The 15095-nt window shown below is 43.4% G+C and overlaps 1 long non-coding RNA gene across 1 annotated transcript in view; it reads right to left on the reverse strand.

Annotated features, from left to right (window-relative positions):
- Nucleotides 1-1653: 1653 nt before the first annotated feature.
- The window catches only part of LOC133260199 (uncharacterized), a 53728-nt gene continuing 40286 nt past the window's right edge, over nucleotides 1654-15095 (reverse strand). The window contains exons 2-3 of the long non-coding RNA XR_009740680.1: nucleotides 6405-6463; nucleotides 1654-1938 (exon numbers count right to left, since the gene is read on the reverse strand). This is a non-coding gene — a long non-coding RNA (uncharacterized LOC133260199). The remainder of the gene's footprint in view (nucleotides 1939-6404; nucleotides 6464-15095) is intronic.

Below are 15095 nucleotides of genomic sequence, written 5' to 3' on the forward strand. Positions count from 1 at the left end.
ATTGCTGGGAGAAATATCAATAACTTCAGATATGCAGATGATAACACCCTTATGGCAGAAAGTGAAGAAGAACTGAAGAGCCTCTTGATGAAAGTGAAAGAGGAGAGAGAAAAAGTTGACTTAAAGCTCAACATTCAGAAAACTAAGATCATGGCATCTGGTCCCATCACTTCATGGCAAATAGATGGGGGAACAGTGGAAACAGTGGCTGACTTTATTTTGGGGGCTCCAAAATCACTGCAGATGGTGACTGCAGCCACGAAATTAAAAGATGCTTACTCCTTGGAAGGAAAGTTATGACCAAACTACACAGCATATTAAAAAACATTACTTTGCCAACAGAGGTCTGTGTCATCAAGGCTATGGTTTTTCCAGTAGTCATGTATGGATGTGAGAGTTGGACTATAAGGAGAGCTGAGCGCAGCAGAATTGATGCCTTTTAACTGTGGTGTTGGAGAAGACTTTTGCAAGTCACTTGGACTGCAAGGAGATCCAACCAGTCCATCCTAAAGGAGATCAGTCCTGAGTGTTCATTGGAAGGACTGATGGTGAAGCTGAAACTCCAATGCTTTGGCCACCTCATGCGAAGAGCTGACTCATTTGAAAAGACCCTGATGCTTGGAAAGATTGAAGGCAGGAGGAGAAGGGGATGACAGAGGATGAGATGGTTGGATGGCATCACCAACTCAATGGACATGAGTTTGGGTGAACTCTGGGAGTTGGTGATGGACAGGGAGGCCTGGTGTCCTGTGGTCCATGGGGTCACAAAGAGTTGCACACGACTGAGCGACTGAACCGAACTGAACTGAAGCACATATCTACAGAGGGTGATATGTAGTATGTTTGACATAATAAAAACTTCACGGGCCTTAACATTTTATATTGCATACTTCTGTTACAGCTCATCTGCCTAGTGTCCACAGAATTTAATAATGACTCATTCTGAATTCTAAGAATCACTGTACACTTGGCAGAAGCGATTGTGTAAAGAATCCTTAGGGATGATTTAGGTTGAATGTGACGTGGTGCGTTTTGACCAAAATAATTCATTCAGGAACAGTTTGATCTCATTACCCTTCCCTCCGCCCTACACTCTAATCACAGTAAAGTAGCTGAATTTTTACAAGCTGTTTTCCTTTGGGGCATCTGATTCAAGCAGTTCATTCTGAGTGATACATCTCTTTCGCCAAGAACCCAAGAAGTAAGGGCACGGGGGTTACATAAGGTTTACAATTGAACCAGTGGGAACCTAGAAGCAAATTGAGGATCCACCACTATTGATCGAGCACCAGCCCTCAGATGGAGCCTTAAATGTATTGTCTCGTACAAGCCTGGGTGTGTCGAGTCATGCACTGCAGACGGATTAGTGAGAATAACCTTTGAGATCATTAAAGCCAGTGGTCTCCTAACTGAAATATTTTTTCCAACAGAACTTTTAATTTTTTTTCACATGAAACCTGCACATCACCTCACTAACTCACATACTGGAGTGCCCTGCTGGAGATTCACCCCATGCTGTCTCCAGGGAGCTGACGAGTTCACGTAGCAAGAGCTGAGGGAGGCTTCTAGGGCCCAGTTTCCTTCCTTCCAGGAGAGAAACCTGATATAAGACGCTCTCCCTTCTCCCCTTGGATCTGGTGTTCATACGTGACCCATGGAATTATTGTAGCGGACTTTCTCTGAAGCTAAGAACAAAGTCACAGAGTTCACAGCAATGTGAGGAGAGAAAAAAAATACACTAGTTTTTGATAATCTCATTGAGTTACTGACCCAAGCAATGATGAAGTCCTGTATTACCTTTGGACTTGAAAATACGCAGCAGTCCATGCCTTCGATGTTAAAGTTGGGCGTTAGGGGTCTACTTTCATGGAGCCTGGATCATCCTCACTGGCAAAATCACTCCTGGGGACCTGTTTGCTGCTGCTCCTCCTGTGGGCTCTAAGAAATAAAGTTTGAAACCCTTCTGAGATATTCCAAATCTTCTTACAAATGTAACAAGAGGAAAATGTTATTTACAAGATTTTATGAGGTAGGTGATTGACCATACACTATCTTCATAAGTTTATTCTAAAAAGAAATACTGGTTAACTTTCAGTTTCTTTACCTTATGATTAGCATAAGTGTGAATATTGTGTAGACTTCTAAGTCATTTGGTTGTGAGTAACACAGAGTCGGACACCACTGAAGCGACTTAGCAGCAGCAGCAGCAACTTTGTTTTGTTTTATCTCTATAGGTTATTTTGTCTCTTTATATTTTTATTAATGCTGTTTGATTTAATTCATTGTGGTCAGAGCCTATGAGCTGTATCTTGGTTATTTCAAACTTGTTGAGATTTATTTGTGATCTAGTGCCTGGTCAAAATTCCAAATGTTTCATTTGCATATGAAAGATAAATTTCAGATTAGGTATGTTAATACACTATTCCTTTTGTATATTTTATTAATTTGTGTCACTCTGAGAGGAAAATTGAAATCCGTGAATGAGTCTTAAAGTGGTCTGCTGAATGCCTACCCTTTTATTCTGAGTTTTTTCAGGAGCTTATTTAGTACATTCAATATTTTAAACAAATTCATGTATTCAACAATATTGGCCAAGCCCTTTCACTGTGTGCTCATAATGTATCAGACAGTAATGGTCAAAACCAAACAAGAAAAACAACCTGCCAAGAGGCATCTTTCATTGCAGGAGGAAAAAACTGAGTCATGAACGGAATGCCATAATATAATGGGTGATCTCAAGGAGAGGGAGGAAGTAGGGGGTGGGGGACGGGAGGATGACTCATAAGGTTTAGAGAAGCATAGAATAGCAAGGCAGGGATCCATTACTGTCTTATGCCTTGGAGGAAACAGCGTATTGTGGTAGCTTCTGGAAGGAGGTGACACTGATTTGAATTTAAAGCAGGAGTGGGAGATAGATTCATAGTACAGCCACTTTGGGGGAATGAAAAAGAGAAAGTAAATTGCAGAGAAGAACACGGCATGTCCTCTTGCCTTCCTTTAGAATAGCATTTTAATTTCATACCTGAAAATTATCAAAGTTCCAAAAAGGAAGACTCATTAAGAGAATTAAAAACCAAGCCACGGTTTGGGAGAAAATATTTGTGAAGCATGTATCTGATACACAACTTGCATTTAAAATGTACAAAGAACGCTTAAAACTCAAAAATAAACACCCAAGTTTTGGCAAAATTGGCAAAAGAGCTGAACAGACACTTTACCAAAGATGATATAGAGATGGCAAATAAGCATATAAAAAAGATGGTAAATACCATAGGTCATTAGAGAATTATAAAGTGAAATGAAAATATACCACTACAAACATATTTGAATGGCTAAAATCTAAAGAACTAACAATACCAATGATGACAGGGATGCAGAACAGAAGGAACTTTCCTTCATTGTTGGTGGAAATGCAGAATGGTACAGCCATTTTGGAAGACTGGTGGGCAGTTTTTTTACTCAGCTAAACAGAGTCTTATGAGTCAGCAGTGGTGCTCCTAGTTATTTTTTCAAATGACTTGAATGCTTAGGTCCACACAAAAACCTACACACAGAGGTTTAAATCAGTTTCATTTGGGAGAAGGCAATGGCAACCCACTCCAGTACTCTTGCCTGGAAAATCCCATGGAAGGAGGAGCCTGGTAGGCTGCAGTCCATGGGGTCGCTAAGAGTCAGACATGAGTGGCTTCACTTTCACTTTTCACTTCTATGCATTGGAGAAGGAAATGGCAACCCACTCCCCCAGAGATGGGGGAGCAGACAACCAAGATGTCCTTCAGAAGATGAATAGATAAGCAAGCTGTGGTACACCCATACAGTGCATCCCTAAGTGACAAAAGGAATGAGCCATCATGCCATGAGAAGACATGGGAAAATGCCTGCTGCTAAGTAAAAGGGAAGCTATGACCAACCTAGACAGAATATTAAAAAGCAGAGACAATGCTTTGTCAACAAAGGTCTGTCTAGTCAAGGCTATGGTTTTTCCAGTGGCCACGTATGGATGTGAGAGTTGGACTATAAAGAAAGCTGAGGGCCAAAGAATTGATGCTTTTGAACTGTGGTGCTGAAGAAGACTCTTGAGAGTCCCTTGGACTGCAAAGAGATCCAACCAGTCCATCTGAAAGGAGATCAGTCCTGGGTGTTCATTGGAAGGACTGATGTTGAAGCTGAAACTCCAATACTTTGGCCACCTGATGGGAAGAGCTGACTCATTGGAAAAGACCCTGATGCTGGGAAGGATTGAGGGCAGGAGGAGAAGGGGACGGCAGAGGATGAGATGGTTGGATGGCATCACTGACTCGATGGACATGGGTTTGGGTGGACTCCAGGAGTTGGTGATGGACAGGGAGGCCTGGCGTGCTGTGGTTCATGGGGTTGCAAAGAGTTGGACACGACTGAGTGACTGAACTGAACTGAACTGAAGTGAAAGGGGCTAAATAGTGTCTTATTTTAATCACATAACATTCAGACAAGCAAACCACAAAGAATGTATAAAGAATGGTAGTCTCCAGGAGTTCAGAGGAAGGAGAAGGGTGAACAGATGAAGCAGAGATTTTCGGGGCAATTAAACTATTCTCTATGATGCTGTACTGATGGTAGGTTCATGACACGATATATTTATCCAAACATATTTTCACTGTACAACGCAGAGTGCACTTTCATGTAAGATACGGTCTTTAGTCAGTACAAATGTATTAGTACTCATTCTTTAATTGTAACAACTATACCACAGTAATTCAAAAAGTTAATAGAAGTAATTTGTGCAGGGGAGAGAGAAAACATGGGAACTCTATAGCATCAGCTTAATTTATCAGTAAATCTATTGATTTATTTAATAAATGTAGAACTGTTCTAAAATAGTCTATGAGCTAAAAAAAAAAAAAGGCTAATCTAAAAATAAACATCTAGAAGAGCATTACAAAGCAGAGGAAGTGAGTGCGGAGTTGAGAAATAGCGCGTGGGCAGATGAGTTGCAGGGATTATCAGGTAGATGCGGCAGTGGGGGTGCCTACCAGTAATTCCATGTGGTTGCACTACAAGTCATAAGGCAGAGAAGTCATGAGTGATGGGCTGGGGAAAACCGGCAGAGGCCAGTCCATGGATCTAGTTTGGAGAATGAATTCTATCCTGGAGGTAATGGATTTTAAACATGGAGATATAAAGTTTGTCTCCTGGGATGGTGTGGACAATGCCTGTGTGGCTTATCACACAAGGCTGCTGTGTGTGCCCAATCAGACCATGTCTGTTGAATGCTGACCCTGGATCAAGTTGTCAGTAAATGGCCTGTCGCTTCTGTAGGAACCTCAGGGTCTTGATCCCTCAAGGGAGGATCAAAAAGTCCTTACACATCTAACTTTCCATGTCTAACTTTCTGCTTGTGATAATGTCCACCCAAGTCTGAGGCCTGTGAAGTCACTTTTATGGTGTAACCAGTAACAGTGAGAGGTGGACTGTCCTGGATTGTGACTGGACCCTCTGGCTCCTCCAAGAGATGTTGGAAACAGTCTCATCCACTCAAGATAGCCTGGATCAGAGCAAAATTCTAGAAAGTTAAACTCACAGTATGGAATTGTAGTAGAATCATGCTGTCTGAATGACACTGCTGCTAAGTCACTTCAGTCGTGTCCGACTCTGTGCGACCCCATAGATGGTCTCCTACCAGGCTCCTCTGTCCCTGGGATTCTCCAGGCAAGAACACTAGAGTGGGTTGCCATTTCCTTCTCCAATGCATGCAAGTGAAAAGTAAAAGTGAAGTTGCTCAGTCGTGTCCGACTCTTAGCGACCCCATGGACTGCAGCCCACCAGGCTCCTCCTTCCATGGGATTTTCCAGGCAAGAGTACTGGAGTGGGTGCCATTGCCTTCTCCACGACACAGTGTGTGTAAAATCTTGAGAAAAACAAACAACAAAAAGAAGTGGACAAAAAGCCCAAAGTATCGTGACTATCTGGAGGAAGGCTTATTTTATTCAACAAAATTAGTTTGCATTGACATAGCTATAAAAACAGTGGACAATTAATTGGGGTATAAAGTGAAATAATAATTAGTATTTATTGAGCACTTTCTACATGCTAGGCACTTGACTGTCATTTCCCTCATTTCTATAGTTAAAGATGACTTTGCAGAGAATTGAACTCATGTAATTTGCTCAAGGGCTTCCCAGGTGGCCCAGTGGTAAAGAATCCACCTGCAGGAAATCCCTGGGTTGTGAAGATCCTCTGGAGGAGGAGATGGCAACCCACCCCAGTATTCTTGCCTGGGAAATCCCATGGACAGAGGAGCCTGGTGGGCTGCAGTTCGTGGGGTTGCAAAGAGTTGCACATGACTTACTGACGGAGCCAAACCAAATCTGCTCAATATCAACCACGCAGGAAGCAGAAGCAAGATAGAAACACAGGAGGCTCACCTCAGACGTCACGTTCTCATCACAGTGCATTTCTGTCCCTCACTCCATAAGAAAATATCCTACAATAAAATACAACATCAAGTTTCATTAATTCCAGGAAGATATTAACTTTCCAGGAGTGGAGTGCTGAGAGAATACCTTTCTGGACAGACAGAAGTAGGTTCAAGCTCTGGCTCTGCTATACCCCAGCTCTGGGGAAAGTACTGAAACTCCATAAGCTTCTGGTAGTTTATCTCAGATTCTTTATTTGAATGAAATGTGATGGGATAAATAAAACGTCTAGCACCCAGTGCTTCACACACGCTCCATTCACGTTAGCTCAGCTCTCGCCATTTAATTTTTCATGCCTTGGTCTCCCAAATGGCTTTTCCCAGCGTGAGAGAATGAACTGATTATTTAGACAGCTCTAGTCTCCCCGTGAAACTGAATAAATAGGCACTCAATTTCAATCATGCGCTTGGTCAATATGAGTCATCCTGCAGAACGAGATAAACTCTTGGAGAACCTGTAAGTTCTGTTCTTAGTTATATAAAGCTATTGACCAGAGTTTGAGTTCATGAAGTTCATTTTCTGAGCCAGCAGCCGGCTTCCCCCTCTCATATCTGTTCAGTTCATGCAAAATTCCTCTTTGATGACTTTGTTTTTATGTCTTCTATTGATGACCGTGTAATGAGGTGGTTATTAATATCCTAAACTGCTTACCTGGATGGCATATCAATGATAACTCGCTGAGTGAACAAAAACAAGATGTCTCGTTTGGTGAGCTCAGAAGTACACATCCTATGGATCTCTGGCATCTGGGTAGGGGGCACCTCCTGCGTGCAGTGCCAGCCCCAGCCTTGGCTCTCCTACTCCTCCCCATGCTGTCAGAGCTCAAGCTGCTATGCCCATGGAGAGCTGCTACCCTGCATGGGACAGGGTGACAACTCGAGAGTTCTAAAAGCAAGGATTATAATTGCGCAGGGCAATGTCCAGACCTCCTCTTGCTGCTATCAAGGGTCGGATACTCATTTCTCTATCGTAGCACTCAGGAAACTTGGTACCTGTGTTAGGCTATTTGGCACAAGTGAAACAGGAGGATTGCACAAGTTATATAGGAAGAAGGATGACACATACCCATATCTACTTGAAGAAGGCAGGGTTTTTCTATTTATTTCTTGATGTATCACAAGTATATAAAATAGAGCTTGGCAATAACAGAGCCTCTGCACTGTATGATATACTCCTGGGACTATACGATACACGTCCCTGGTGGTCCAGTGGTTAAGAGTCCACTTGCCAATGCAAGGGGCACAGGTTCAATCCCTGGTCTGGGAAGATCCCACATGCAGCAGAGCAACTGAGCCCTTGCTACAACTACTGAAGCAGATGTGCCCTAGAGCCTGTGCTCGGCAACACGAGAACCCACCACAATGAGAAGCCCTCACGCCGCAGCTAGAGAGTAGCCCTTGCTCACTGCAACTAGAGAAAGCCCGTGTATAGCAATGAACACCCAGTGCAGCCAAAAAATAAAAAAACAAATAACTTTGTATTTCCAATGCCTGATATGTAATGAATACTCTGTTATCACATATCCCCGACACCATCACTGGAACCACCTCTAAGAAACAACCAGAGAACCAGGACGCTACAGATGGACCTCTATTCATACTCACTCTGAATCGCTTCTCCAACCCTGGAGTTTTCATTTAAGCACAGTATTAAAATATTCTTATTAACTTGCATCATCAATATATCCTTCATCTATTATTTATATGCTTTAGTTCTGCAGCCTGGTCTGGAAGAAACAGATACCGTGGGGGTTATATTACCCTGTGGTTGAAAATTGCTTTTCTCTGACTCTTCCTTTCTCTCTCTCCCCATCAGTGAAGTGCTAGTTCAGTTTCTGTTTTCCACTGGCGTGAACCAGTTTCAAAGCTTTCTCATCGCTTGCATTACTTCTGATTCATTTTCCCTGCAATGAAATAGAGCTTCCTGGTTGCCTTCTAAACAATGTGCCGACTGCACCACTTTTCCTTACTGGGCTTAGCATCACCTTCAGAATCCAAACTTTCTTTAGAGACAGTGGCTCTTCTTTGCCTAATACCAGAGGTGTTATTGGGCCCTGTGTGTTTGTTAGTTGCTCTTTGTGACCCCTTGGACTATAGCTTGCCAGGCCCCTCTATCCATGGAATTCTCCAGGTAAGATTATTGGAGAGGGTTGCCATTTCCTTCTCCAGGAGATCTTCCCAACCCAGGGATTGAACCCGGGTCTCCTGCATTGCAGGCAGATTCTTTACCATTTGAGCCCTGGTTCAATGGATCAAAGGCTTCCCTGGTGGCTCAGAGGTTAAAACGTCTGCCTGCAATGCAGGAGACCTGGGTTTGATCCCTGGGTTGGGAAGATCCCCTGGAGAAAGAAATGGCAACCCACTCCAGTATTCTTGCCTGGAAAATCCTATGGATGGAGGAGCCTGGTGGGCTACAGTCCACAGGGTCGCAAAGAGTCGGACACAACTGAGTGACTTCACTTTCAATGGATCAAATGCTTTGGATCAAATCCTAGGATCAAATGCTTCATCCTAGGACATCAAGTGACTCAGCAACCTCAATTTACTATCATTGGCTAATTGTTACCTGAACTGGCAAATCATTTTTTTAAAAAGTTGTTTAGTTAAGTGGAAGTTATTTAAGTGAGACCAAAACTAACCCAGAGGCACAGGTAACCTTCGAGAGAATGTGGCTCATAGTCCAAAGTTACCTGCTCTGACTGTGCTGTCTAATGAATCGTGTCTTTCTGAAATTCGCATGTTGAAGTCCCAACCTCCATTGCAACTATATCTGGAGAAAGGGTCTTTAGGAGTTAAAGTTAGATAACGTCGTAAGAGTGGAGCCGTAGTCTGATGCAAACGTGGCCTGTGGCCTTATAGGAAGAGGAAACTCTCTCTCACTTTTGCTCTCCCCACCCCGTGCCATGTGAGGTCACCGGGAGAAGGTGGACCGTCTGCAGGACAGGAAGAGAATTCGCTCAAGGACCCACCCGTGCCTTCACCCTCACCTGGGACTTTGAGCTTCCAGAACTGTAAGGAAGTAAATTTCTATTGTCTTGGCCGCCCAGTCCCTGATATTTTGTCGTGTCAGCACAAGCTTACTTAATATAAACTATTAATACTCTACTACTTCTCCGTGAACTCACACCTACAGAATCACATGCAGCTCCAAGGGCAGCCGACACAACTGGAAAGAATTATGGGTCTCTTTCACCTTTGGGAGCGAAACCATGAGAGAACCCCCTCAAGGGTTCCCCTTTAGGACCATTACACAATAAGGTTATGCAAGGAAGAGTGCAGGTAGTATTCTCTATATATGTTCATTATACAATGGAAAAGACAGAGCCTGTATAGTGATCACAAATGGATGGCTTGGCAGCTAGTATTTTTTCCCAAAAGATAACTCTTGGAAATTACATGTCATATAGAGGAGTAATGTGTGGATAGACCTCTTAGAAAGGGCATGGTGAATGAAAATATCTATGATAGAACTAAATAAGCACTAGGAGACATAGCCCATTGGGAAAACACTCAGTAGCCAGGTGGACAAGGTGAACATATGTGGACATCCCTCGGCCTCTTTCTCCAGGAAGCCTGGCATTTTCTCTGTGGGCACAAAGGTTCTGTGGCATCAGGAAGGAAGACTAGGCATGGTCTCCACAAGCTGGATGTCCTTCACCAAGCTGCGCTGGACACTGCTACTGCCAAATACTGATAGTTCTGCTTTCTTCTTTTATTTTTATTGGAGTTTAGTTGCTCTACAATGCTGTGTTAGTTTCTGCTGCACAGCAAAGTGAATAGCTATGATGCTTTTGAACTGTGGTGTTGGAGAAGACTCTTGAGAGTCCCTTGGACTGCAAGGAGATCCAACCAGTCCATTCTGAAGGAGATCAGCCCTGGGATTTCTTTGGAAGGAATGATGCTAAAGCTGAAACTCCAGTACTTTGGCCACCTCATGCGAAGAGTTGACTCATTGGAAAAGACTCTGATGCTGGGAGGGATTGGGGGCATGAGGAGAAGGGGATGACAGAGGATGAGATGGCTGGATGGCATCACTGACTCGATGGACGTGAGTCTCAGTGAACTCCGGGGGTTGGTGATGGACAGGGAGGCCTGGCGTGCTGCAATTCATGGGGTCGCAAAGAGTCGGACACGACTGAGCTACTGATCTGATATGATCTGATATATATATATAGATGTATCCCCTCTTTTTTGGATTTCCTTCCCACGCAGTTCACCACAGGGCACTGAGAGGAGTTCCCTGTGCAGTACAGTGGTTTCTCACTAGTTATCTATTTTATACATAGTGGTGTGTATTCAGTTCAGTCGCTCAGTTGTGTCCGACCCTTTGTGACCCCATGAACCGCAGCACGCCAGGCCTCCCTGTCCATCACCAACTCCTGGAGTCCACCCAAACCCATGTCCATCGAGTCGGTGATGCCATCCAACCATCTCATCCTCTGTCGTCCCCTTCTCCTCCTGCCCCCAATCCCTCCCAGCATCAGGGTCTTTTCAAATGAGTCAGCTCTTCGCATCAGGTGGCAAAAGTAATGGAGTTTCAGCTTCAACATCAGTCCTTCCAATGAACAACTAAGACTGATCTCCTTTAGGATGGACTGTTTCAGCTTCAACATCAGTACTTCCGATGAACAACCAGGACTTATCTCCTTTAGAATGGACTGGTTGGATCTCCTTGCAGTCCAAGGGACTCTCAAGAGTCTTCTCCAACACCACAGTTCAAAAGCATCAATTCTTTGGTGCTCAGCTTTCTTTACAGTCCAACACTCACATCCATACATGACCACTGGAAAAACCATAGCCTTGACTAGACAGACCTTTGTTGGCAAAGTATTGTCTCTGCTTTTTAACATGGTATCTGCTGCCAACTCACTTCAGTCATGTCCAACTCTGTGCAACCCCATAGATGGCAGCCCAGCAGGCTCCACCGTCCCTGGGATTCTCCAGGCAAGAACACTGGAGTGGGTTGCCATTTCCTTCTCCAATTCATGAAAGTGAAAAGTGAAACTGAAGTCGCTCAGTTGTGTCCAACCCTCAGCGACCCCATGGACTGCAGCCCACCAGGCTCTTCCGTCCATGGGATTTTCCAGGCAAGAGTACTGGAGTGGGGTGCCATCACCTTCTCCGAACATGGTATCTAGGTTGGTCATAACTTTCCTTCCAAGGAGTAAGCGTCTTTTAATTTCATGGCTGCAATCACCATCTGCAGCAAGCTTGGAGCCCAGAAAAATAAATTCAGCCACTGATTCAACTGTTTCTCCATTTATTTGCCATGAAGTGATAGGACCGGATGCCATGATCTTAGTTTTCTGAATGTTGAGCTTTAAGCCAACTTTTTCACTCTCCTCTTTTACTCTCATCAAGAGGCTCTTTAGTTCTTCTTCACTTTCTGCCATAAGGGTGGTGTCATCTGTATATCTGAGTTTATTGATATTTCTCCTGGCAATCTTGATTCCAGCTTGTGCTTCATCCAGCCCAGTGTTTCTCATGATGTACTCTGCATAGAAGTTATATAAGCGAGGTGACAATATACAGCCTTGACATACTCCTTTTCCTATTTGGAACCAGTCTGTTGTTTCATGTCCAGTTCTAACTGTTGCTTCCTGACCTGTATACAGGTTTCTTAAGAGGCAGGTCAGGTGGTCTGGTATTTCCATCTCTTTCAGAATTTCCCACAGTTGATTGTGATCCACACAGTCAAAGGCTTTGGCATAGTCAATAAAGCAAAAATAGATGTTTTTCTGGAACTCTCTTGCTTTGTCGATGATCCAGTGGATGTCGGCAATTTGATCTCTGGTTCCTCTGCCTTTTCTAAAACCAGCTTGAACATCTGGAAGTTCACAGCTCACATATTGCTGAAGCCTGGCTTGGAGAATTTTGAGCATTACTTTACTAGTGTGTGAGATGAGTGCAATTGTGCGGTAGTTTGAGCATTCTTTGGCATTGCCTTTCTTTGGGATTGGAAGGAAAACTGACCTTTCCCAGTCCTGTGGCCACTGCTGAGTTTTCCAAATTTGCTGGCATATTGAGTGCAGCACTTTCACAGCATCATCTTTCAGGATTTGAAAGAGCTCAACTGGAATTCCATCACCTCCACTAGCTTTGTTTGTAGTGATGCTTCCTAAGGCCCACTTGACTTCATATTCCAGGATGTCTGGCTTTAGGTGAGTGATCACACCATCATAATTATCTGGGTCATGAGGCTGTTTTTTGTACAGTTTTGTGTATTCATGCCACCTCTTCTTCTAATATCTTCTGCTTCTGTTAGGTCCATACCATTTCTGTCCTTTATTGAGCCCGTCTTTGCATGAAATATTCCCTTGGGATCTCTAATTTTCCTGAAGAGATCTCTAGTCTTTCCCATTCTATTGTTTTCCTCTATTTCTTTGCATTGATCACTGAGGAAGGCTTTCTTATCTCTCCTTGCTATTCTTTGGAACTCTGCATTCAAATGGGTATATCTTTCCTTTTCTCCTTTGCTTTTCACGTCTCTTCTTTTCACAGCTATTTGTAAGGTCTCCTCAGACAGTCATTTTGCTTTTTTGCATTTCTTTTCCATGGGGATGGTCTTGATCCCTGTCTCCTACAATGTCACTCTGTCCATAGTTCATCAGGCACTCTGTCTATCAGATCTAGTCCCTTAAATCTATTTCTCACTTCCACTGTATAGTCATGAGGGATTGGATTTAGGTCACACTGAATGGTCTAGTGTGTTTCTCCACTTTCTTCAATTTCAGTCTGAAGCGGTGTGTATATGTCAATCCCAATCTCCCAATTCATCCCACCCACTCCCCTGTCCTCCTTATGACTTACTTCATGCTGTATGACAGTCTCTAGATCCATCCATCTCTACAAATGGCCCAACATTGTTCCTTTTCATGGCTGAGTAATATTCTATTGTATATGTGCCACTCCTTCTTTATTCATTCCCTTGCATATAGATTGCATTCAGGTTGTGTCCATGCCCTGGCTCCTGTAAATAGGGCTGCAATGAACATTAGGGTGAATGTGTCATTTTGAATTATAGTTTTCTCTGGGTGTATGCCCATGGTGGGATTGCTGGGTCACATGGTAGTTATATTTTTAGTTTTTTAAGAAACCTCCACACTCTTCTCCATAGTGACTGTATTAATTTACATTCTCACCTAGAGTACAAGAAGGTTCCCTTTTCCTCGCATCTTGTCCAGCATTTCTTGTTTGCAGATTTATTGATGATGGCTATTCTGACTGGTGTGAGGTGATATTTCATTATAGTTTTGAGTTGCATTTCTCTAATAATTAGTGATGTTGAGCAACTTTGCATGAGTTTTTTACACATTTGTATGTCTCCTTTGGAGAAGTGTCTATTTTTGTCTTTGCCCATTTTTTGATTGTGTTTTTTTTTATTGGGATACATGATCTGTTTGTATATTTTGGAGGTCAATTCTTTGTCAGTTTCTTTGTTTGCAAATATTTTATCCCACTCTGAAGGTTGTCTTTTGATCTTGTTTATGGCTTCCTTTTCTGTGCACTGATGATTTCCTTGGCAGTGACTAATGTCAAGTAAATACAATAATAAAATAATAAAGAAATCTAAGTGCTGAAGAATCGATACTTTTGAACTGAGGTGCTGGAGAGGACTCTTGGGAGTCCCTTATACAGCAAGGAGATCAAACCAGTCAATCCTAGAGGGAACCAACCCTGAATATTCATTGGAAAGACTGAGGCTAAAGCTTAAGCTTCAATAATTTGGCCATCTGATGTGAAGAGCCAACTCACTGGAAAAGACCTTGATGCTGGGAAAGATGAAGGGCGGAGGAGAAGGAAGTGACAGAGGATGAGATGGTGGGATGAAATAATGAACTCGGTGGACATAGTTTGAGTAAACTCTGGGAGACAGTGAAGGACAGGAGAGCCTGGAATGCCGCAGCCCCTGGGGTTGCAAACAGTTGGAGATGACTGAGCAACTGAACAACAGGGACCAAACAGAGTCGTGGTTTATCCCTTTGGTCCTGCTGTCCCATACGCTCCTCTTTTCATTCTCTGAAGTGTCCCACTAGAGAAAGCCGATTGTGTGGCCGCCCTGCTGATACGGCACCGCTGCCAAACACAATCACCCTGCCGCCAGGTGGTAGGTGCAGTACCTTTTTCCTTCCGTAGTGCAGTGGGCAGCAATTTATTCTAACAGAAACACATACATATTCTACATGCAGATTTGTCTTCCCTGCAGGAAACATTTCCAACAGAACCATCATCGTTCAGCGGCTTGTGGAATTCATCACCATAGTATCCCACTTTGCATTGACACTAACCGAGGAAATCATTTTACTGTGAAGGAGAATTCGTAATGAGCTAAAACCTACAAATTAATTTTGCGGCCATGTGCCTTATACGACAAAGTCACTGGCTTGACAAACAGATGGAATGGGCTTCTGAGACTCATCATAGATTTGAGGTAACTCTGTGCAAGGTTGGGGTGCTGTCCCACAAAATGAGGTGCTCCCTTCCACCAACAGTTTCCTGCATTGTGGCTTGACACAGACCTTCCCTTTACTATTGTCTGGTTCAAAAGACCCAGAGAGCAGAGTCTAAAGCTCTAAAGACCTAAAGCAGAGTCTTCTTTTGTGCTGAGCCCGTATGAAAACTTGCAGCCTATGGGTTACCT

This window comes from Bos javanicus, chromosome 14 (assembly GCF_032452875.1).
Source record: "Bos javanicus breed banteng chromosome 14, ARS-OSU_banteng_1.0, whole genome shotgun sequence".
Taxonomy (NCBI): domain Eukaryota; kingdom Metazoa; phylum Chordata; class Mammalia; order Artiodactyla; family Bovidae; genus Bos; species Bos javanicus.